Source organism: Peromyscus maniculatus, chromosome 3, assembly GCF_049852395.1.
Source record: "Peromyscus maniculatus bairdii isolate BWxNUB_F1_BW_parent chromosome 3, HU_Pman_BW_mat_3.1, whole genome shotgun sequence".
In the NCBI taxonomy this organism is placed as follows: domain Eukaryota; kingdom Metazoa; phylum Chordata; class Mammalia; order Rodentia; family Cricetidae; genus Peromyscus; species Peromyscus maniculatus.
The window spans coordinates 83,739,658-83,763,666 of NC_134854.1; the positions used below are offsets into that span (position 1 = coordinate 83,739,658).

At 35.0% G+C, this 24,009-nt stretch overlaps 1 protein-coding gene and 1 long non-coding RNA gene across 3 annotated transcripts in view; one reads left to right on the plus strand and one right to left on the minus strand.

Moving 5' to 3' along the window:
- Window positions 1-24,009, plus strand: part of Ccser1 (coiled-coil serine rich protein 1) — a 1,158,948-nt gene that overhangs the window by 861,343 nt on the left and 273,596 nt on the right. The window lies entirely within an intron of this gene.
- LOC143272371 (uncharacterized) lies at window positions 5,350-17,478 on the minus strand. The gene is made up of 3 exons (XR_013049880.1): window positions 17,256-17,478; window positions 14,689-14,715; window positions 5,350-5,476 (listed from the first exon to the last, which is right to left on the minus strand). It is a non-coding gene; the product is annotated as an uncharacterized LOC143272371 (long non-coding RNA).

Sequence of the window (24,009 nt, forward strand, 5' to 3'; positions counted from 1 at the left end):
TGTTCATTTTGTAGTATTTGAGTTTTCCTTCTTCCTGCCATGCTTTGGCTAGCATTTTTCATTCTTTCCTGTGGCCACACAGAAGCATTTATTTTTCTCTTACATATGAAAGACTCCTTCAAGTACTATCTGTAGCATTTTTGATGGTCATCAATTCATTAGTCCTTTTTTAATTTTGAAAATGTTAATCTTTCCTTCAATTATGACAGATAGCTTTGCTGGACATAGAAGTCTGAGTCTGCAGTTCTTCTTTTTCAGAATTTGAAAGCTGTGTCCAGGGTCCTTGCTTTTCAAGATTAAGTTGAATACTCTGCTGTGACTGGAATGAGTTAATTTTTCTCTTTTCCTGCTTTCAATGTACTGTATTTGTTTTATTTATATTTTAGTCTTTTAATTATAACATGATGAAGAAATTTCTTTTCTTGCGTTTTCTGCTTAATGTCCTAAATATCTCCTAAGTCTGGATAGACATATATTTTCCTAATTCAGAGATGTTTTCTGTTGGTAATTTTAAAAAAGAATGTTTTCTTTGCCCTTAGAACTGGGTTCTTCTTCTTATATGCCTATTATACATAAATTTGTTCTTTTCAGGGTACCATTTATAGCTTGGCATTTCACTGCATATTCTTCTTATTTTATCTTTGTATTTGAGTGTTCCAGTTTCTCCACCTTGTATTTGAGTTCAAATGTTCTGTCACCTCCTTGATCCATTTTATTTGTGAAAATTTCCACACAGTTTTTTTTACTTTATTATTTTAAATTAAAATACAAATTCAGCTCCAAGACAGACAGTGTCCCAGGGCTACAAAGATGAAGTATAAATGAACACTTACCAAGAAGGAATCTACAGATGGCATCTCCTTGCAAAATTAAAATTAGTTTTCATCAAATGAGTAGTAAATTTCTCTCACTGAATATATAAATCACATTTAAGGGCAGGCACCATGCAGATCAGTAGATGATCAATACAAAACAATTTTTGTAGACATTTTGTTTCATATTGACTTGTTTGAGCCTTTTTGGTCATGTTGGTCTTTTCTCATCTACATTATGGTGTCTGATTTTTGTTTTTATATGTTTTGTGTGTATGCATGCTTCTTGTGATTTTTTAAAATTCTTTTTTATTTTATTTTTATTTTTGGTTTGTTTATTAAGTGAGAGAGAAAAAAGGGTGTACAGTTGGGTGGGTAGGTAAGTGAGGAGAATCAGGGAGCAGTTTGGGGAGGAATAATCATGATCAGGATATATTGTAATATATATGTAACATATATGTATTATGTATAAATTATGTACAATATATATTACAAATATATGTAATATAATTATACCATTTTCCCTGTTCCCTTTTTTCCCTCTGAAACCTCCCATGTTATTGCCTTATCTTTCTCTCAAATCCATGATCTCTTGTTTGCTTTTAAAGAATTATTCATATTCATACATTTTTAACTTTATAGACATATTTTTATTTATGTTTTTCATTCCAGTACTTATATTGATTTTCTTTTTCAGTATTTCTGTCTCTTTGTTGATTTCCTCTTTCATATCTTACATTGCCTTTCTTATATCATTCAGTTGTTTGTATGTTCAACTAGGGGCTTATATTCTTCTTTGAATTTTTAAAAATACACTCATAATCATTCTTCTGAGTTCTCTCTCTGGAATTTCATCTAACTCACTCTCACTAGATACCATTAATATATGATTAGTAATTTTTGTAGAAGTTATATTGCCATTGTTTTTCATGTTTCTTACGTTACAGCTTTAGGATTTATGCATCTGGTATTATTTCTTTGCTTGGTTTATTTTTGTAAACTATTTTCTTTCTGTGGAAGTATTTGCAGAGTTCTTGTGGGGCTTGGATGTGGTAGCATTGCCTACATAATTCAGAAAGTAGTTATTCAGGCCTGGAGCTCAAAGTGTCTATTACAAACGCTACATTATTTTCCGGTAGGATATTAACTGTGAGAGCAACCACAGCTACATGATATTAGAACAATAGGAATTATACTCAGGCTTTAGTTAATAAGAACATGAGTGAGAGGGATTTAGAGGAGGTAAAGATAATTATTAAGCAACAGATTGTTTTTTGAGAAAATAATTAAGGGGAAGTAGCTGGAAGAAGAAAGTAGGAATACTGTCAGTGTCTATAGGTTTTGAAGTTGTTAATGCTATGTAAAGTTATAATTAAGAAGTAAATGTAGAGGGGACAGAGAGAAGAGCAAGAAGAAAATACATAGGAATAACAGGAGTGGGGGCATATGAGACATAGTTGAATTGTGATCTTCAATCCCTTTTTAATGTAAAGTTCACAGTGGAAAGAATCCAGATAGAAGGGCAGCAATCATACAATATTTAGTATTCCTTATCAGATACTTTAAGATTGATGACTTCAAAATGGTGCTTCAGTTAGGCACAGCAGGTAAACGACAATAGTAGTTATGGCTACTCTAGTGCTATGTGATACATCTCGTCTCAAGCATTTGTGCACATGTACATTTCCAAATACTACAGCCATTGTAATATCCTCACTCTGTGGGTGGGGTAACTGAAGCACAGGAAAGTTAATAATTCATCCGAGATTATAATGCTAATAAATAACAACCTATTTAAAAACAGTATGAAAACCTGAAGATCTTGGTTTTAGATTATGCGAGTTTAAACATTTACACACTGTTACCTGACTTCACCCAGATGTGTCCTGTTGTGAAGTCACCTTCCACCAGTTTTCTGATAAGTTTCAGAATATTCCCTGTGCAGACCTCCCTCCCTATTTAAGGAGCATTTTCTGAGAGTTACAATGATTAATAGCTCCGAGAGGCTATGCAGAAACCAAAAATGACAGCTGTCAGCAAACTCGCAGAAATACAGGTGCAAAAGCAGAGCTTGAACATGTGCCGGCATCAAGGAACATGTCAATTCCAAAGCCTCACATCGATAACAGCAGGAGTCAAGAGCTCCATATTCAGAGGAAAACTAGCAAACGTCCAGATGGAAATTAATGTTACATGGTTTTTAATACTGAAGACTTTATACAATTTAATAATACATACATATGTTTAACCACAATTTCTATTTTAGGAGCTTCTAGTAAGCTATCAAAACACATTATTACATGGAGATTCCATAGCTTTTGTGTGTTGTGCTGACTAAAAGATAGCAAGCATAAGAAAAAGATCTATGTGTGAAGAGACTCAGGGTACACACAGAGGATAATGCATTATCATCTTCCTAATAATGTACTTAGAGACATTCATCACAGAGAATCGCTGTGGTCCTGTCACTAATTTCAAAAATCTTTAGAGGCTATTCAGACTTTCTTTTCTAGTTACTAATCAGTGGAATGCACATCTTTCAGAATGGTAGAATGCTCAAATCCCATTTCATATGAGATTTACTTTAAGTATTTTGGTATAATTCCTCTCACAATTGTACATATTGGTTCACACATTCGAATGTATAATCCACCTCTACATTTTGATACCTATGCTTTACTTACACACTACTATGCATTCTGCATCTTAAAATGAGCATACTGATTCACCCAAATACAAAAGGGTATTGAGGTTCTGGCATGAATTGGACATCCAATATATTGCAAAGAAATCCATGCAAAATTTCAACATACATATTGTGAATAACATCATGAATATTTTAGCCAAAGAAAAGTTCTCTCTCTCTCTCTCTCTCTCTCTCTCTCTCTCTCTCTCTCTCTCTCTCTTTCTCTCTCTCTCTCTCCATCTCTGTCTCTTTCACACACACACACATTCACACACACACATATATAATATGCATAGGCATATGTATTCTCATGTGTAGATAGGTGTATGCATAACACACCACTGTATAAAATTTTGGTTAATGACATCAAAAATTCCAAAGTAATGATGGCAGGAAGAATAAACTTAAATTACATGAAGAGTGGTTAATATGCTTTCTGGTGAACACCTGCATCTTGATTAACTTTTAAAAGTTAAATATAGTTTTCTTTAGAGATCTTAACAATTCATATACAGTCCCCTTGAAATGGATCCTAGATATTAATATGAAACTTCTTTAGTTCTAGAAGAGAATCTAAGATGGCTCCTTGACCTTACACTTCATGATATTTTTATCTGAAATACTGAAATTTTGATTCAATGAAACTAAGAAATGAATTTTTTTCTTAATATTAAGGTTATCAACACTTATACAAACATACACATATATGATATACAACTAGCCAAAAACTGATAGTGTTTGAAAATACATAGTTGATAAAAAGTTAAATCTCAGTTATATGAATAACGCTTAAAACAAATCAAAGGCAACAAAAATAACAACAAAACCTGTTTGACAAATGGGCCAGCTCATGGAAGCAGATGTGGAGATGACAGCCAACCCATGGGCAAAGTGAGCATGATAGAATGAATAGTAGGCAGATGTGAAGCAGTCATCAATGGCATTCCCCTACACTGCTATTGGAATGGAACAAGCCAAAAGCTATTAATGCGAATTTCTGTCAAGCATAAGCCAATTAACAGTTCTTAAACTACTGGAATTAAATCGTTCAAATTAGGTGGGATAGTGAAGGAAGCCAGGATTATCATGGGGATGAGAGGTAATAAGCAAGAAATGATGAAGTTATAAATACTGGATCAGGGCAGACCAGGACTAGAAATTCTATCTGCCTCTATGGGATGCTCGAAGTGCATACAGTATCATGCTCTCAGGTGAAATTGTGTAAACGCAAGAAACATTCAACAAACAGAACAACGAGGGCTATTCCAGCTTGTCAACATTGCTGTCTGAAATTAACTAAAACCTACATAGCTAGGTACACATGACATTACATGTTCCCTTTGTATAGTTTATAAATTTTATTGTTGTCCTTAACTGAAGGTACCAAGTCCTCTAACTTGTCTTCAAGCACTATTACTCCATTCTCCTTTTCACCCATCATATTTCTGAAGTTTTCTACTTATGTTTTCATGGATTTATTGATTTTTTTTTATTTCCAGCATCATATCACTTTGTTTTTTTTCTGTAGCAACTCTGTTTATTAAATTGCAACTTCATATTCTCTATTGAGTTATTTATTTAATTTATATATTTATTTGTGATCTCTTGGATTTCATTCAGAGTTTTTCACATCCTCTTTCATTTTGTTGAATATATTCATCATCAATATTTTAAATTTTTGTCAAATTTAATACAAGTCATTCTCATTGGGGGTATTACTCTAAAATCTGTAGATTTTGGAGGGGACATGTATGAGATTTTTATGTAACCTGTGTTTTTGCTTTGGATCATGCACACCAGGAATTAATTGTTGGCTGAATTTATCAACATTTCAGTATTTATCATTTGCTTTTGTTACATTTCATTTTTCAGTTGAAGGAGTGGCAATGTTGTATAACTGACCCTAAGTATAATATGGTCAAGATGTCCTTTTCTTTTCTTTGATATTCAGGATGTCAATCCCTCTTCCAGCTTTTCCCTGCAACAACAGTCATTATTCAGTAGATTCACTCTGACAATACTTTTGAAGCCAAGTATAAAAAAAAAAAAACAATTATCTCTTAAATTATTGTTAAGTATAAAATGGACTTTAAAAGTAATGTTCTTACTAACAAACTAAGTGTGTGGCATTTGTAGATAGATAGAAAATAAAAAGAGAAAGCAAAAAGAAGTACATAAGGAGACCAGGGATTCATTGGCATAATAAAGAGAGAGTAGTGGAAAGGACTGGGGGAGAAATTTAGCAGCAAAAAATGATTTGGGTAAAGGATTTTTGGCCAAAAATGGATTAAAGAAAAAGACACATAAAGATATGCCATGAGAAAACAGAGCAGTCCCATTTGTCCAGAGGATGAAGCACAGGGACCCAAAACTAGGCTATAATACATCCTTTGGTAGAGTAAAAGGTATACAGACAGTAAGAAAATAGAGAACACACACACACACACACACACACACACACACACACACACACACACACACATACAACACACACGATATAAGGCAAGAACATAGCAGGATCCAGATGTCTTGTTAAAATGACCTAAAACATTAAGGGAAGATGGGATTGGTAGACAAGAGGAGAGAGCTACAAGATGATTTTGGATTAAACCAGCCTGAATTAACATTTATTAATGCTAACATTCATCAAGATTCACTTGGACTCTTCCATGTTCTTGCTCCATTACAGGGAGGGCCTCTGCGATGGACTGTTGTTCCTCTGTGTCTTCCTTTAGACGACCAGCTTACTATGTTGTCTTGGTCCAAGGGCAGGGCTTCATAGGTGGAGTCCCACTTTCCTAACTTTATTATCTAGGTCCTGAGTTGCTTTTGTTATTTTATTCATCTGCTGTTTCTGTATGGTGATTTATCATTTTGAAATGTAGGACTCAAAATCCTTTTCTAGCATTTTATCCATCTCATGATCTTTGCTTTTTTTAAACTTTTATTGAAAATAGTTTTTTATCGTATAATATATCCTGATTATGATACTCCCCCATCTACTCCTACTGCTCCATTCCAGATCCACCCCCTTTCTGTCTCCCATTAGAAAAGAACAGGGATATGAGGCGTGAACCCACAGAGGGGTATATATGTAAATTATATATAATTTATTATATATAATATAATATATATGTAAATTAATTAAGGGATGCAATGGGGAAACAGACTCACTAATACAGAGCAAGGTAGACATGTTGTGGATCTGCTGCTGATCTAGAATCTGTTCTCCTCAAGGACCATGGAGATCAAATGAAAGCCGCTTTCTGCTACTTGACCCAGTCTCCTCACCCTAAGAGAGAGCATCACCTTTTCTCTCTCCTCTTAAGTGGTCACATATACAGACAAGAAGCCATGCCCCAAGGCTTGTACCACAAAGCTATTGGCAGAACCAATTCCCTCAGGAATAATAATAAAATGTAATATAATAGTATAAAACAAAAGCTAACACATAGAATAGAACAAAAAGAAGTAAATGAGCCCAAGAAGCATAAGATGTAGAAACTCACTCATTCATACACTCCAGAATCATATAAACACAATGCCAAAAACATATATATATATATATATATATATATATATATATATATTATACATTTATATATTTATATTTATATGAATTATAGGGTAAAAAGAAAGAAAATATATGAATAACATAAAACATAAATGAAAAACAAAATAAGATAAAATAAAATTTAAAAAGCCCTGAAACAATATTTTGAGACAAAGAACCTCCAAAGTTGCTGTTGAATACATTTTCTGTTGGACATATATAGTGCTAGGTATGTTGTCATCCTTAAGAGTAGTTTGTTTCCCAAGTGAGACTCCCTTGGAAAAAGTAAATTTTCATTTTCAGGTGGTTATCACTTGAAGATACCTTCTGGGTTAGGGATGGGGGCACCTGCCAACTTCTCCTTTCAGCTCTAGGACCCCATTTGATGCAGACCTGTTGAGGCCCTGTGCATACTCACAGTCTCTGTGAGTTCACATGCACGTCAATCATGTTGATTAAGAGAGCCTTGTTTTGTTCATGTCTTGTATCCCCTGGCTCTTACACTGTTTCTGCCTCCTCTTTGCCTGATTTTCCTGATCCCTGAGAAGAGGGATTGGAAAGGGGCTGGGTGTTCAGTGGTCTCTTCTACTGCAGGAAGTAATTGCATTGTTGGCTGAGAAAGGCACTGATCTATGAGTAGAACAGGCTATCCTTAGGATTCATTTTGTTGTTTTGTTCTGATAGTAGAACAGTGGTATTTGGTTTTACCCTAGGTATCTGACCTGTCCAGTCTCCAGTTCCTGGTGACCCAAGCATTAGAATGGGTTCTGTCATATGAGCCTTAAGTCAAATCAGATATTGTTTGTTTACTTCTATTGTTTGTGCTGCCACTGCCCTAGCATATCTTGCAGGCAGTACACACATTATAGATCCAAGGGTTTATAGTTGGGTTTGTGTTTACAATTTTCCCTTGGTAACCTTCAGAGTGCCTTCCTATACCAAAGATGCTAGCATGTAGGGGTGAAAGCTTTGTGTAGTCAATCAGCTCAACTTCCTCATGTTCAATGAGTTGTGTAAGTGTTTTCTGAAGCAATAGGGCCTTGCTGTCAGTTTTTAAAGGGCAACTTATAATCTTGGCAATAGCCTGGTTTATTTAGTGGTTCCCATGGGACTCCTTTGGACAACAACACAATTAGCTGCAACCTATCCCAGTACTAAAAGTTTCATTTAGTGACAAAAGATGTCCAGTTGGGGTTCTCTCTCTCTCTCTCTCTCTCTCTCTCTCTCTCTCTCTCTCTCTCTCTCTCTCTCTCTCTCTCTCTCTCTCTCTCTCATTATCTGGCAACATTTGTATCACCTTTATATATGTAGATATTTTAGGAAGATTATATCTATTGGGGTTCCATACTGCCCTTCAAATGTCACTTAATTTTAGCTGTTCCTTCCCACATTTCTTCTCTTGTCCCTTCATCCCTTTCCCATCCCCATTCATCCATAGCTATCCAATTTCCCTTTCTTGGAAGGATCTATCTGTCTCCCCAAATCCCTTACTCTATAGCTAACCTCTGTGGTTCTATGGGTTGTAGTATTACTGTAATGGACTTAATAGTTAATATCAACAGATAAACAAATACATGCCATGCCATATTTATCTTTCTGGTTCTGCGATTCCTCATTTAGGATAATTTTTTTTTCTAATTATTCCCATCTACCTGAAGCTTTAATGATTCCATTTTATTAATGGATTAGTGATATTCCATTGTATATAGGTACTACATTCTCTTTATCTGTTAAGGGGCATTTATTCTCTTTTCAATTTCTAGATATTATGGACACAGCAACAATTAACATTGCTGAGTAAGTGTTTCTATGGTAGGATAAAGCATTCTTTGGGTTTAGTCTTAAGAGTGGTATAGCTGGATCTTGAGATAGAATGACTCCCATCTTCCTGAGGAACAGCCACACTGATTTCCCTAATGACTCTACATCTTTGCTTTTAAACACCTAGTCCGTGTGAGCTTCTGAATATGTAACAGTGGTTACACTTCTCTAAGTTTTGTGTTTTGTATATATGTTTGACAGATATATACTCCCACTTTTAAGTGAGTCTTTTTTTTTTTTTTTTGGTTTTTTGAGACAGGGTTTCTCTGTGCAGCTTTGTGCCTTTCCTGGAACCCACTTTGGAGACCAGGCTGGCCTTGAACTCACAGAGATCCACCTGCCTCTGCCTCCCGAGTGCTGGGATTAAAGGTGTACACAACAACCACCTGGCTTGAGTCTTTTTTATAAGTTGTCTTCACCTGAGTTTATATTCACTATTACTATCCAGGAGAAGCCAACCTCAGTTCTAAAAGATACAACAATTCTTCCCCAGTAATCCTGTTTTTAACTTTCAGAAAACAAACAAACAAACAAATAAACAAACAAACTTGTGTGTTTGATTTGTGTTCTAGATAAGTTTCAGAGACATCAGCACTATGAGAATGATTAGAAAAATGCAGTTTATAATTTTTAAAAGTGAAAGGGATTAATAAATAGGCAAAGTGAGTTCCGAACAGGAAAGGGGATATGAGAGTAATGGATGACATAGAATGAAGTGGATGGGATACTGAAACGAGAAAATACAGATTGTATATTTAAAGAGAAAAGATAGTCATAAAAGATTTTAGAACAGATTCAAGCCCTAACAAAAATGCCTGAACAATTGAACTATGTTTAAATGTGTAGGTAGAGAATTAATAAGTAAATGCAAAATTAAATATGGAATAGAAATTTGACTTCAATCCTCATATTTTTCCTATTTCCTCTGGTAGTAGGTTCTACACATGGGGGCAGATTTCTATTCTCAGTAATTCAAGTATATTTGAGAATACTCTTCTGGGTCCAAAAAGACTGTGTTTGATGCCTGAAACCAATAATCACTTTTCCAATTCAGTTTCTTACTTTGGAAAACAAAATACAGCACAGATATTTCACTGATCTCCTGTGACAATATACTATATTTAATATAGAGCCACATTTCACATTACATTTACGTAAATGTATACTGTGACTATTACTGAGTGAATGCCACAGTTAGTGACTTTAAAGTTCATGTGCCAGTCAGTCAACCTTACAGGGTGATAAAGCACCACTTTTCATCATTTCAGTCTATTTAACCTTTTAAAAGGGAAGTTTTGTTTCTATCTTTCCTATCATGTGACAGTAGAATGTTACTGTTGCCCCAAAATGCTAACCACATTTCCCTCATGAACATGAATGCTCAACCACATTCATTGCTGTGTTAATCATAATGTCAGAAACAGTAAAAAATGGTACATTACAGAAAGCATGTCCCATAAAATAACTACAGACATATACATAAAACATAAAGCTTTCAAATATTCAAAGTATTCAAATAAAAACAGCAGAATTTACCAAATAGCTAAACATTTCTTTAATTTTTGAAAGAGAATTCAGTGTAGCAAGAATCTTAAAAGTTCTTATTAATAAAATCAAACCCGGAGCTAGGTATTGGGGTGAATTCTGGAAGATCAGAGAGACAGAACAAGCCACAGCTAACCTCAGCTGGCCAACTTCTCAGCTGATCTTGTTTCCTCAGACTGGAAGCTTCTGTGTCCTCATATCCGAATGGCTCTCAGCTGAACTGTGCTGCTCAAAACCTAAAAGCTTAACCAGCCAAATGCATCTAGTTTCTGGTCCTCACACCTTATACATCTTTCTGCTTTCTGCCTCACTCTCTGGAATTAAAGGCTTGCTTTCTGGGATTAAAGGCCTGAGTCACCATGCTTGGCTATATCCTTGAATAGAGGGATTTCTGCCTCAGTAATGCTAGGATTAAGGGTGTGTGCTACCACTGTCTGTCCTCTATGTTTAATATCGTGGCTGTTCTGTCTCTGACCCCAGTTAAGTTTATTAAGGTGCACAATATTTTGGGGAACCCCATACCACCACAATTAAGTGCAGTAATTAATGCTAATGCTTTTAAGCATCAAGCTGAACTCAACATAAAAGATCCACTTAGTCTTCCTGGTCCAACTATCCTATTGCATCTGAGGGTCTGGATTCAGTGGTATTTGATTGTGTACATACACATATACAAGCACACATGATTTCATGTCTAGAAGCATGTTACATACAAATAAAACAGCTTAGAATATTTATTTCAAAAAGAAAATGTTCTGTAAATATTTTTAAAAATGAGTGAACCATTTTGTCACAAGTGTATTCTACAAGAAAAGATGTCAGGGTTGCTGCAAGTTCAAGGCCAGTCACGGATATACAGAGATACTCTTATTAGGGAGAGAGGAGAGAGAGAGAGAGAGAGAGAGAGAGAGAGAGAGAGAGAGAGAGAGAGAGAGAGAGAGGAAAATGAAAGAAAGGGAAAGTATTATGAATAAAAACTAATTAGAATATACCATAAACAAGTATAACTGTATATTATAAGCATAGAGTGGCAGGACTGGCTTGGATGTTTGTGAAGAAAATATTGGGCTCATTCTGAATGAATAGTTCATGCTCTCTAAAGTGCCAAGTGTTCAAAGAATGCAAATGTTCAGAAATTACAAGAAAAAAGGAAAAAGAAAATGTAAAAAAAAAAAAAAAAGAAGAAGTACAAATTACAAGAAACACAGTAGCTTTTAGTTTAAGGAGAAAGTCTGTCTCCCTTTTTGGACTATTGCTTTATTCTGATAAATATGTGCAGAAAGAAAGGATTTATTGCAATATTTATGCATTTAAACAGAGTCATGATTAACCATTTTACTTCAGTAAAAATAATTTTTCAAAAATAAAAAGACCAAAAATTGGCTGATTTTCAACAGAAAGTGAGATATTATAAAAATTGTTTTTTAATAATATAGACATCAATTGCAACATTTGTTTCCTATTGGGCATATGGCATGGCTGTTTAATAAATTTCACCATTATGAATTTTATTGATTCAAAAATTGCAATCATTTAAGTCCACCAAATTGAAGTTTAGTTTCCTACAATGTGAGATTCAAAGATAAGATATACAGAGCATTGCCATGCACATAAAATCTGTAAACACAACTCTTTTCAGATTCCATCCTGATATAATGGGCCATTCCTGTATCCCTAGCTCTCAGGAAGCAGAGGAAGGATGGTAACAAGTGGTAGAATATGGTGATATTTTATTTGTGCTTTGGTAAATAAAGCTTGCCTATAGAATCAGAGGAAAAAGAAAGCCATTATAAGTAAACAAAGAAGTCAGGCAGTGGGAGCACACACCCTTAATCCTATTACTTAGCAGGCAGGATCTCTGTGTGTTCAAGGCCACACTAGGGAACAGAGCCAGGTGTGGTGGCACACGCCTTAATTCCACAGCAAGGCATAGAGACATGGATAGACAGGAAGTAACTCGCATTGGGAAGCTTCAGAGTTGGTGAGGTTAGGTTGGTTAATGACTTTTCCTATTTCCCTGATCTCTCTAAGGCTTTCATGCCTGTATTTGGCTCTGTGTTTTTTATTTAATAAGACCATTTGGAAATTTGTCTACAGTAGAGTTGGGTGGGCAACTTAGTAAGTGCCTATCTCTTCTAAAACAGGAAGGCTCTGGTTTAATTCAGGAATATGCTGCTTACTTTCCATGTATGAGGATGCAGCTTCAGCTGTCAGTTAAAATAGAAGAGGAAGAAAAGCAAGCAGAGGAGGAGGAGAGGGAGGGGGAGGAGGAGGAGGAGGAGGAGGAGGAGGAGGAGAAGGAGGAGGAGAAAACCTCTGGATAGCCTACAGTTCCTGTACAATTAGATACTACAGGATTCAGGTTTTTAAATGTAGACACTGTTTCTGAAGATCTTCTTCAGTAAAGGGTGCCTGTCCCTGGAATGCTGTCATGTCTAACTTAAACACTGTGCCTCCTGAAGTAAGAAAATTCTGTTTTACCCAGACATGGAAACATACGATCAGAGATTTTAATGATAGTCTGCCTTTTTAGACTACTTTATCTTTTCAAAGTATTCTCTCCTACAATATATTTGCATTGATGATTGGCATACCATTTCTCAATAAAGTGATGTACTAGTACTAAGATTATAATGACTTAAGACCAAGTCTGATCTCATATTGTTCACTGACACCTGCCGTTTAGGCCCAAGTAGCATAAAATAAAAATAACATAATTATTTATGCATTCTACTAATTATTTGACACTAACTGATTGAAAAATATAATTCATTTAATGTATTTACAGATGAAAATGAGGCAGTAAGAACTTAAGTAGCTTATACAAGGTCATCAAAGTATTAAAAATGGAATCAGGTGGGCTAAAACCTGTGTTCTGAATTGCTGCATATCCTTAATCTCTGAATATATAGAATAGATACTTGTTAAAACAGTTAGTAACAGGGCCTTAACTTCTGGAAATACTACATGATAAAATCTAAGTTAAACTCACTACAAATGAAGTGTACACCGAAGGTTACAAAATGATTGAATAAAATAAGGAAGCATATCTTTATAGAAATTAAAATTGAAAATTATTCTAAAATAAAATGGAAATTTTAAAATATCCAAGATGGACACTAGATCCAAAATCCTTATGACAGAAGTAAAAATAACTGTGCTGTTGTTTTCTTAAAGATATGTATTAAAGACACTTGGTAAATCAATTGGCACACCCCATTCTCAGGAAACAAAACATTAGCTCCACAATTTGTTTTATTGAAAGACCTTGAATAAATGGGATGCATATTTGTTTTCAGAGCATCTGAATAAGTCTATTTTCTGACAGTCATCTTCTTAGAGTCCTAAAAGAATTGACGGTATTCATGAAAGTATATGAGCTCACATAAGAAGGAACAAGACCTTGGTATGCTTATAAAAGGAAGTTTGCTCAATGCAAAAGCACCCAAGAAAGGAAAAGCTATAAAGAATAAAAACAAATCAGGGATAGAAAAAAATGTTCACATATGTTCATACTTTCAAGAGTATTGTTGGTCTAATTCACAGGGCATACACTCTAAGACTGCTTCATTATACAGTGGGAATAAAACTTGCTGGGCTTCTGTGCATGTACAGCTCAGAGTTTATGAACTTAGTTATACTTTCTATTCCTTTTAGTCACCTTAGTTAGTGTGCACTTTCAACACAACATGAAGGCATGAGGAGTGTGAAGATACTCAGAAGAGCCAAAGAGAGGGAAAAACCTGTAACTCAACAGCATCTCTCCCTCTTTTCTCTACCCATTACTTCCTCTGAATAATCCATAAATCCGGCATGCACTGGGATGGAAGTTGAGGATTTGGGCTCTACAGTCCTTCTGGACTAAATAGAATTGGTCTTAAAAATATTAGCTACTATTTATATACTAAATCCTCCACCAACCCTCTTCCCAGACCTGCTAAGGGTGCATTACTAATATCCCACTGTGTTGATGGAAGAATTGAGGAAGTAGAGATTGTTTGCAGAGACTGAAGTCTGCTAATTTGTTTCTAAACATGTAGATTTAAATATTGCCATATGGAAGAGATTCCCTTTTTGCAAACTGCTATGCATGGTTGCTTCAATCTATAACCCCAGCACTCAAGAGACTGAGGTAGGGGTGCTTTGAGTTTCAGGGTAGCCTGGCTTACAAAAGTGAGACCCAAGATCAAAGGAACAGAAACAAACCAACCAACTAACAAACAACAGAAAACACTTTTCAATGCTGCTCTTGATCAGGCTTCAAGACTTACGGTTTGCAGGCTCTCATCTTTTCCATTCTTGTATCCCAAGGATTTAGTTAAGAGGAAATGGCACCAAGCGAAAGTGGGAGAACAAGTGAGTTTAGTTAAGTCACAATTTCTTCTTTGCTTATCAAAGCGATTTTATATTAATAACCAGTAAATATCTATTCTGTGCAATATCTGTGGTTGCTTCTTATACATTCTTCTGCTTATCACCTGATGATGTGCTTGAGATAAAGTCAAAAGTCCTGGTGGGTGTTCATAGTGGGTTGGAGATTCACAGCATGCAGGATTCTAGCCAAGCTGTTTAGGCTCTTCAGTAAGTTTAACTCTCATCAATTGTAAGTGACGATAGCATTTGACTTGGAGGATTATTGTGATTAAATATTTTTTTAAAAATGTGTTTTTATTTTATCAATGATCAAAGTATTTAAAAGCAGCATGGCAGTTAAGAACATGAGTTTGATGGCAAACTATTTGGCCTCAAATCTCAGCTAAAAATTTGGCAAATTAGTTGATGACATTTTGCTTGTTTTCATCCTGTAAAACAAAGATGAAAATATACCTATCTTTTGACTTTATTATGGGCTGAAAATAAATAATTCACCATGCATTGAACACAAGATAAGCCCTCCATGGATATTCTAATTGTTACTATGTGAACATCTGGTTAATCATACATGCTAGTTTTTTGAATCTGGTAAGCACTGAGGTATGGTTCAGACTTTTCAAGTGAGGTGCCAATGGTTAACAAGTCATTAAATATGTAACAGTGCCTACAATTTTATGTACTTGGTGAAGACATACTGAGTGAATGAATTAGTGTAGTGTAACCTCATAGCCTGCAATGGGATTAGAACTTCAAACTTTCCTTTTGAAAAGTTGACTATTTCTGTCCTTAATGGTAGATACAGTTTTGTAATACAAATTAACGTAACCTACTAACACGTTTGTACTCTGTTCTTATGTAATGAGCAAAATTACAAGTATTTTTTTTAATTAGAAGGCTCCCTAATTATTTTTATGAATTTCAGTCACAATTATGGCATTTCTTTTATGCCTTAGTAGGACAGAACTATGAAAAAATATTCAAAGATATTTTGAATCAAATTCAACACTATACAAGAATATGGTGATTAAATTTCAATCCTTGTAATTTAAGCTTAAAGCTCTTATCACATAAAGACAGTATTCGGAGATACTTAATTGCTTATCTTCGGTCCATTCAGCATAATCTGAATCCATTTACCTTCAAAGCATTCATTTCTATATCAACCATAAGCCCTTCTCTAGGTTATTTATCCATCTTCAGGCTTAGCTCCATAGATCTGCACAGTAGGAATAATTTTACTTGGTACATGGGATATTGTACAATAGAAATGGCATATGTGATTATACCCTAACATATATGTATATATGATAACTGCATGTGTACTGAGTTTGCTTGTTCAGGCATTCCTGGAAAAAGTCAAATAATGTAGCTAAGTCCAAAGTTCAGAGGGTCACCTGAGTAAATTCTGCTAGAAATTCTGACACCAGATTTACATTGCAGGAATGGTGACTTGTTAGAAATAAAACTGAAATGAAAATAAAATGCTTATTAGTTCTAGCCACTCTGGGTTGGAAGATGCTCTGTGCTTAATTTTGATGTTCTGTGCTTAAATTTTTGCAGCTTACTATAAATGTATTAAAAATGATGTTTGTTTATTTGGCTTCATCTGCCTACTGTAAGATCTCAAGTTACTGATTTTCCTAAATACATATCACTTGACATTATATCACGAAATGAGCAGCTAACTGAAGGTGTTGAGCTCTATAAAATAAGCAGCACCCATGGTCATAGCTCTTACTCAAGTGTTTGTCTCAGGCCAAGTCCTTCAGCTCCCTAGATCCAAATCATTACTTTTGTACTTTACACTCAGGCATGACATGGTGCACATTGAAGGCATGCTCAATGTTGCCACTGGATTTGAGAACACAAATCCATACACAGAAGACCCCGAGTCTCTGAGAAGCAAAGCTTGATAGAAAGATGTTAATGATAATTACTGAGCTTGAAATGCTTTTGAAAATAAATAGCAGGGGACCTTCCAGGCTCACAAGAGAGTCCAAACTTGAAAATCCCTTTTCTTTAATGTGTATAAAAGAGAATCACTATGGAGTATTTCTAAAAATTTGTTGTTACAGTAGGGCAATTAGAAGTCCCTTCAAGTGTCATCAATATGAAAGGAATATTGCTTATTTCTAATGCACACTGTATGTATTTTTAACATGGACAAGTGAGAGGATCTTAGAAATAATCATATTTCCATGTACCAAAACCATAAAGTTGCTCCCTGCTGACTTTTAACAAACTACCGGCATGAAAACCTAATGATGGTTGAGCAGAGAAGTGTCTTGTAATTTTCCCAAAGCAATTTATATTATTCTCATTGACTATCTTCCTCTGAGGATCACAAGTTAGGTTTTCTTATTGAATAATTGTAAAAAAAGAAAGGCTGCTCAGTTTTGTTTTTAGTATTTAAATATTTCCTGCAGTTTTATCATTTTGAAACATGATGAGAAAGAAAAGCTACCTTCACAATAAATAGATGGTTTGTAGCTAACCAGAGGAATGTGGCTTGACATCTTCCAGTCTGTTGGAACACGTAGGCCTGTGCTCAGTTATTAGTGCCTTTGCTGTACAGTTTACATACTCCAAACTAGTTGGTCTTTAATGAGTAGATCATATTCTGAAAAAAAAATGTCCAACTTTTCTCTGACACTTAAAGCTTCCTTCACTCTTATATAAAGCACAATCCTAAAACACTTTCCCAAAAAACACTTTCACACTCCAATTGTAAAACCTACATTTAATTAAACATATTGTTTAATTCCTGGTGGGGGTGGAAGGGATCCTGCCAGATGGCCAGAACCTGGGGCCAAGTTGGGCAGGTCTTCCTTGGAATGGCTGGTACCCAGGGATGGGATCTAGGGGCAGGCCTCTCTGGGTATGAGCCCAGGCACTCACCTCTGGTCCAGATGGGAGGTCCGGGGCAGCTTCACTATGCAGTCTTAATCAGATGTAGTTTAATGCGTGCATGTGAACCTGTGTGCATGTATGTGTCTGTGTGTATATGTGCACAATTATATCAAGTTATGTTTTGGGACAGGGTGTCCTGTAACCCCAGGCCTCTGCTGGTCTCTTCTTTCCCAGTACTAGAATTACAGCCATGGTGACCACACCTACATATTTTAAATGGGCTCTGGGATTGAACTGAAGCTCTCACCCAGGAAAAGCAAATACTTTGTTGGCTAAGCCACTTCCCTGGCTCTGAATCCAAAATTATTTAGCCATTAAAAACATAAATGTGTCTAGATTATCTCCTTCTTTCCGTAACTCACAATTTACTTACATTTCCTGACAGTCAGTCTGAATGTTATTTGGGGCACCAATAGATAGATTTAAAAACCAGGTAAAAGGAGGCTTCCAAATTTGTCATTATAGTTCTGATTTCAACCTGCATATGTCAGGTGTATGTTTTAAAATCCCTCCACCTTGTTTCTGCTATGAGATAACTCAGTCATCTTTTTCCTTTGCTCTTTTTCAGTAAAATCTGTACATATTATCAAAAATGGTACACCTATGTCAAGCGATGAAATTTAAGTTTAAAGACAATGTTTGTCTTTATTTCCACTGAAACAAAACAAAAACAGCAAAACAATGCCTCTTTCATATACCACCCTCAGCATTATCTTGTCTTCCCATTGCTTTTGTAGTGTGAAGAGCATTTACTTTTAAAATACTTTATGTTGATTATAGTGGGATCACAGGCAGAGAAGAGAATAATTAGAGGGATGCATGTCAGATCGTCCATGCCCTCACATTAACACTAAGAACAAACTGCTTCTTATTGTAGCAAATGTCAGCAACCTCCTTGATCACCTTCTTCTTGGAAGTAGCTTACTCAGTTTCAAAGAGATATAATAAAAGAAAGAGATCTGGGGCAGTTTTTAAGCAATGAAAACGTCATAGGAGAGTTATGACTAGTTAGAAGGAACCATTAGCCTTCAGCTCTGCCTTGTGGAGTCCCCCAAATACAGAGGGTTGTTTGTGATTCCTGTTATAAGTTAAAATGATAGCGTGCAGGTGAGTTTGTGTTTTCCTTATGGACAAGACTGTGTTCCACATTCTCAGCATACTTTCAGAACTCATTCCCATCTCTTGGTTTTCTTACTGAAGAAACAACACAAGGAGATGTGATTGGAACCTGCCAACGGGGCTCAATTAAGAAAAAAAAATTTAAGCTTAAGTTCATTTAAGAAATCATATTATCTGCTTTCACAAACTTCTTTACTTTTGCCTTATAAAGTTAGCAGTGATTGAAAATTAGTGAAGCAGACATTTGTACTAATAGTATATGTTACAATGTCCATTTTGCTATCCTATGACAATGCTTAGCTGCATTGCAAGGAGGTGCAGAAGGCCATGTGCTTATTTTCCTCAGTTAGCAGTAGTTGTTTCTCACAGGCATAGAAGTGGTTACACCTTCTGCATTATTTGTGACTCGTCATTAACCCTTCCATTTCTCAGTTCTGTGTTTCTACTAGGCTGTTGAGAAAACAAAACATCTCACAAATACCTTATTTTAGTATTTTTATTTTACTTTTAAAATTCTCATTTCTTTTATTTTCTGCCAGTTGAGTTCTAATACCAAATCACACTGATGTAATCTTTTCAAATTTCTCTGCTACCCCTTTCAATGTGAAAACCATGGCTAGCAAATTAACCTGGACATGTGGTCTATGGTGAAAAGTGAGAGCTGGCTTGGTTCCCAAGATCTTGAGTTGTGTCTAAACAATGTATTGAGGACAAAATGCTCTGTCTGTGAAAGGGTAGCTTTGCCTGCAAATACTTTGCTTGGCTGGATTGATGAACAAATGACTTGATCACTGTCTGTTAGCCACAGTAGCAGATCAAGGTCGTGGGTTTGGCAGGTATATATCCCAAAAGGGATTTAAAGAAAGAAAACAGTTTACTGTGGTTTATTTGGCAAGTTAACATAAACTGTAGTGTTATAAATTATAAAATAAATTGTATTTCGAATCTAAGTGAATACAAACTAGTACATAGTTGTTATATGATTTAGGTTGTCTCAAATATCCAAATCTAGATGTTTTCAACATCAAGGAATAATTTTCCAGAGTGCACAATTGCTGCACCATTAACCTGTGTATTTTAATTAGCCTTTTGGAGACAATGTTAAGTAATAAACATAAAACTTCATTCCTCATAAGTTTAAAAAGAAATCACACCCAAAGAAAGAGGCTACATTAGAACAGTGATATCTTCATGAGAGATGTACTGTCACTATTGAAAGTCATACCATTTCTACCGTTAAAATAGTTGCATTAACTAAGTTTCGATCCCACATACAATCACATGGTGCCAGGGTCACATTTCCCTTTTATTCATATGTGATAATTTCAGAGGTTGCATCTTTATCTCTGTGCTGAAACTTTACGCTTCTTTGTTTCTCTGGAGAGGTGGTGTTTCTAAAACCATTTCAGTATCAAGAACATTCTGACTGTGGAGGAGCCCATGGCAATGCATTTAAAACTGTCTTTTTTCTAACACTTCCACGTCCCCTTGTTTCTAATATACACTGTTGAATAATGTTAGAGTGCTTCTTGATAGCTACATTTCTGAAATCCCAAACAAAAGGCAGAGTCAATGAAACCATAAAGATTTTTGTGAATTCTTCAGTGGACAAATTGCGTCTCATGTGAACTGACAAGAAGCTATTCATAATTGCTTACAGCACAACAAGCTTATTATATTTTTTTCTGTAGAAATAGTAATACATTTGATTCTTACACTCAAGACTTAGCAGAAGTATTACTTCACATATTTGGACAATTTTGAATTCTGAAGTTACTTGCTTGGCAGCAGGCTTTTAAATACAGTGTTAGGAATTTTCTCCTCTTCATATTTCCATCCAGTCATAGCACTGTTTTGCCTTCTACGTGTGTGCCTGGAGCCAGTGAATCTACTTTTTTATTACTTCGCCATAGTGGAGATATTATTTTAACATTTTCCTAGCATTGACTTTAACCCCAATGGGATAATACATTGTTTTATCCTTCTCCGTATTCAGAGTGCTACCTACATCTTTCTACTAAGTGCTTCTAGATGTGTAGAAAGTAATAAACAGGATTATTGCAACTAAGTGAGTGTGTGCGTGCGTGCGCGTGCGCACGTGTGTGTGTGTGTGTGTGTGTGTGTGTGTGTGTGATGTATAGTTTCTGCAGCATTTATTGCTTCATTTTTATGGATATCAGAGTTTCACATCCCTTCCACTAGAGAAACTTGTACTAATTTCCAGTCTCAGTTACAGCTAAAGTACTTTAAATGACAACCATCCTACCTATATAATTCCCTGAATAACATCTGTGTCCTTCTGTCTTCATATTCACCTTGAACATAAAGGCTCAGGATCTACAAAGTCCACAGTGATTCTGTGGCACCAAAACAGTTTAGCTCTGCATCCATCAGTGCCATAGAAATTACTTTTGCTACCAATTCTTTCTCATATATTAATTAGACATGAAATAATGACACGTTCTCACCAAATGTTATCATGACCAGTATATATATATATGTACACACACACACACACACACACACACACACACACACACACACACACACATATATATATATATATATATATATATATATATATATATATATATATATATATAAGTTGATGGTGCTGTGGCCATGAAGAATGATTAAAGACCCCTAAACAAAGGCAATGATATCCATGAACTACACTATGTATGAAAATGTGTCTGGGTAGAGCATTTCTGTTGGATTTATTAAGCAACTGTAATTAAATTAAACACTGGCTTCTTTTTTATTGTGACTTGAATGAAAATTTTCTGAATCTTGACTGGGGAAATTGAATTACATCTTATGAAATTTTATTTTAACTGATAGTCTGTAATAGTAGATGGCTTTTAAAGAACCAATTCTTAAGAAAGAAAATGGTTTAGAATGAAAACAATGTGGATAAATTGGAGAATTAAGCCTCAATCATTACATCTGCTCAAAGCATTTCTTTCCACTGTCTCTAGGTTGCTTATGCTAAACAGTGTTTCTATGCAGAATACATTTTTCTATCAATGATTAATCTCTCTATGGTAATATTTGATCATTTTTTAACCCAGCCTACATAGTACTACGGAAAATTATCATATTTTCATTCATTTATTCTTACCTGAAACAAACATATTAGTTTATAAAGTCTAGACCAAAAAAAAGTTTGCATTGTAATGAAGAGCTATTATGCCTTAGATTATATAGTGATGGATTAAAAATTGAAGACAAGTTCTTAGTCTTCATCAGAGTTCTGTTGAATCTCCTTCACTTACTCATCAAGGAATCACTCTGAATTTTCTCAACAAATTTGAAAAGTTTGAGATATGGAAATTAATATAATTTAAAATTTTTATTGTCAGATTTACTATTTGTATTTTAAAGAAGAAATAGATCTAAAATGTTTATATTTTATTTAAAATTGAGGTAATACAATCAAAGAACTCAAAAGAAAAAAAAACCTGTGTGAATTTTTACACCTAATAATATATCTACAGATAATGATGATAGTAAATATAAATTGAACCTTACAAAATGAATCTCATGTTTCTTGCGTATAGAAAGTCTGTGACTTCTGTCAAATAAACCTATTACTTTGTATGGTAACTTAGAATCTGCCAGGTTTTTGATCTCTCCTCTTGACTCTAGATCTTGCTTGGAAACCTTCCAATGTGAATAGCAGAGGCACATTTCTACTAGCCCTCAAATACAGAGCTATATTGAAACATATGTTACCTACTGTGATTTCTGGCCTGATTCTAAAATTTACCTAATTGTGTCCTTCCAATGATCATACCAGCAACTCGATGCTTCAAAAATCAAAAGTCCAGTTTCTGCAATTAAGAGAATTAGAAAGACGGTGTTTATTCATATTTCAATGTTTTATTTCAATAGGAAGTTTTATTTGTTTGTTTATAATAGGAATCACTTTGAATGCTCAAATGTCTCCGCTAATAAAATAAAGGTTATATTTCAGGTTGGGGGAATATTTTTTTAGTTAATATTAGAAGAGTTTCAGTGTTCTTGTGGTGAGTGACTTGTAAAGGTGTTACTAAAATTCTGTATGTGAGTCTCTATATCAAGCTAAGAAAGTATTGAGCCTCTTTCTATACAAAGACTGCAATTTTTTTAAACTAGTTTAGTTACAAGTCACTATCTACAGTAACAAAAAAAAAAGTATCCTAAGAAAATCACCACTGACCATTGCCAAAATATATGCTTCTTTCTAAAAAGATTAGAGATATAAACATGCCTCAGACAGAGAAAATTTTAGTGACAGATTTGCATGACTCATTTTTATGTCTGAATGGAAGGGTTCATTTGTTTTAAGAGATAAGTCCATTTGGGGTTAACTTATATTACCAAGCCTATGTTGCTAGACTTTGCTATTCCTTTATTTAAGAATTTACTTTTATTCATGTGTATGTGTGTGTCAGTCATGATTGTGGGTACCCATGGAGGCCAGAAGAAGACATTGAAACCTCTGAAACTGGAGGTATAGGTGGTGACTTACAGGAAATGCATTCTGCCAACTGGATGTGGTTGCCCTTGCAGAGCAGCAGGGACTCTTAATGGCTGAGCCACCTCTCGGGGCCCTGCAATGAGTTCATTACATTCTGGCAACAAGGATGCCCCTCTTAACAACTTAACCAGGTTTGAAAACTTGGATAGGCTCTTAACTGCTTCTAAGCTAAATAAAAAATTCATTTAATTTTAGAAAGTTTTCTCTTCAGTAAAAATGGAAAGGATAATGAATAAAAGCTGAAAGTGGTGGCCAGCCAAATTGAAGTTGAAAATGGTCACCAGCCAAAAGTTTTGGTAATCTCGGTAGTCACATTTTGAAGTGATGAGCCTTGGAATATCACAGTAAAAGAAGGAAATAAATGTTAACTTTTCAATATAATTACCATTTGTTAATCATTATATTTATACATAATTAATGATTTATAGAGATTTTAATTATCATTTTAGATCTTTTTGGCATAAATTATAATATATTTTGGAACCAGCAATAAAAATCTAAACTTAACTTGTATTATGTGCTTGTAGAACACACTGTACAGGAGGATTATGACAAGTGTTGTGTATACTATCGGCTCACTGTGGGGTCCACCACACATCATTCACCATTCATATCATCATTTTATAGTCTTTCATGTCTATTGAATTGTGCTGCTTTGCAATTAGCA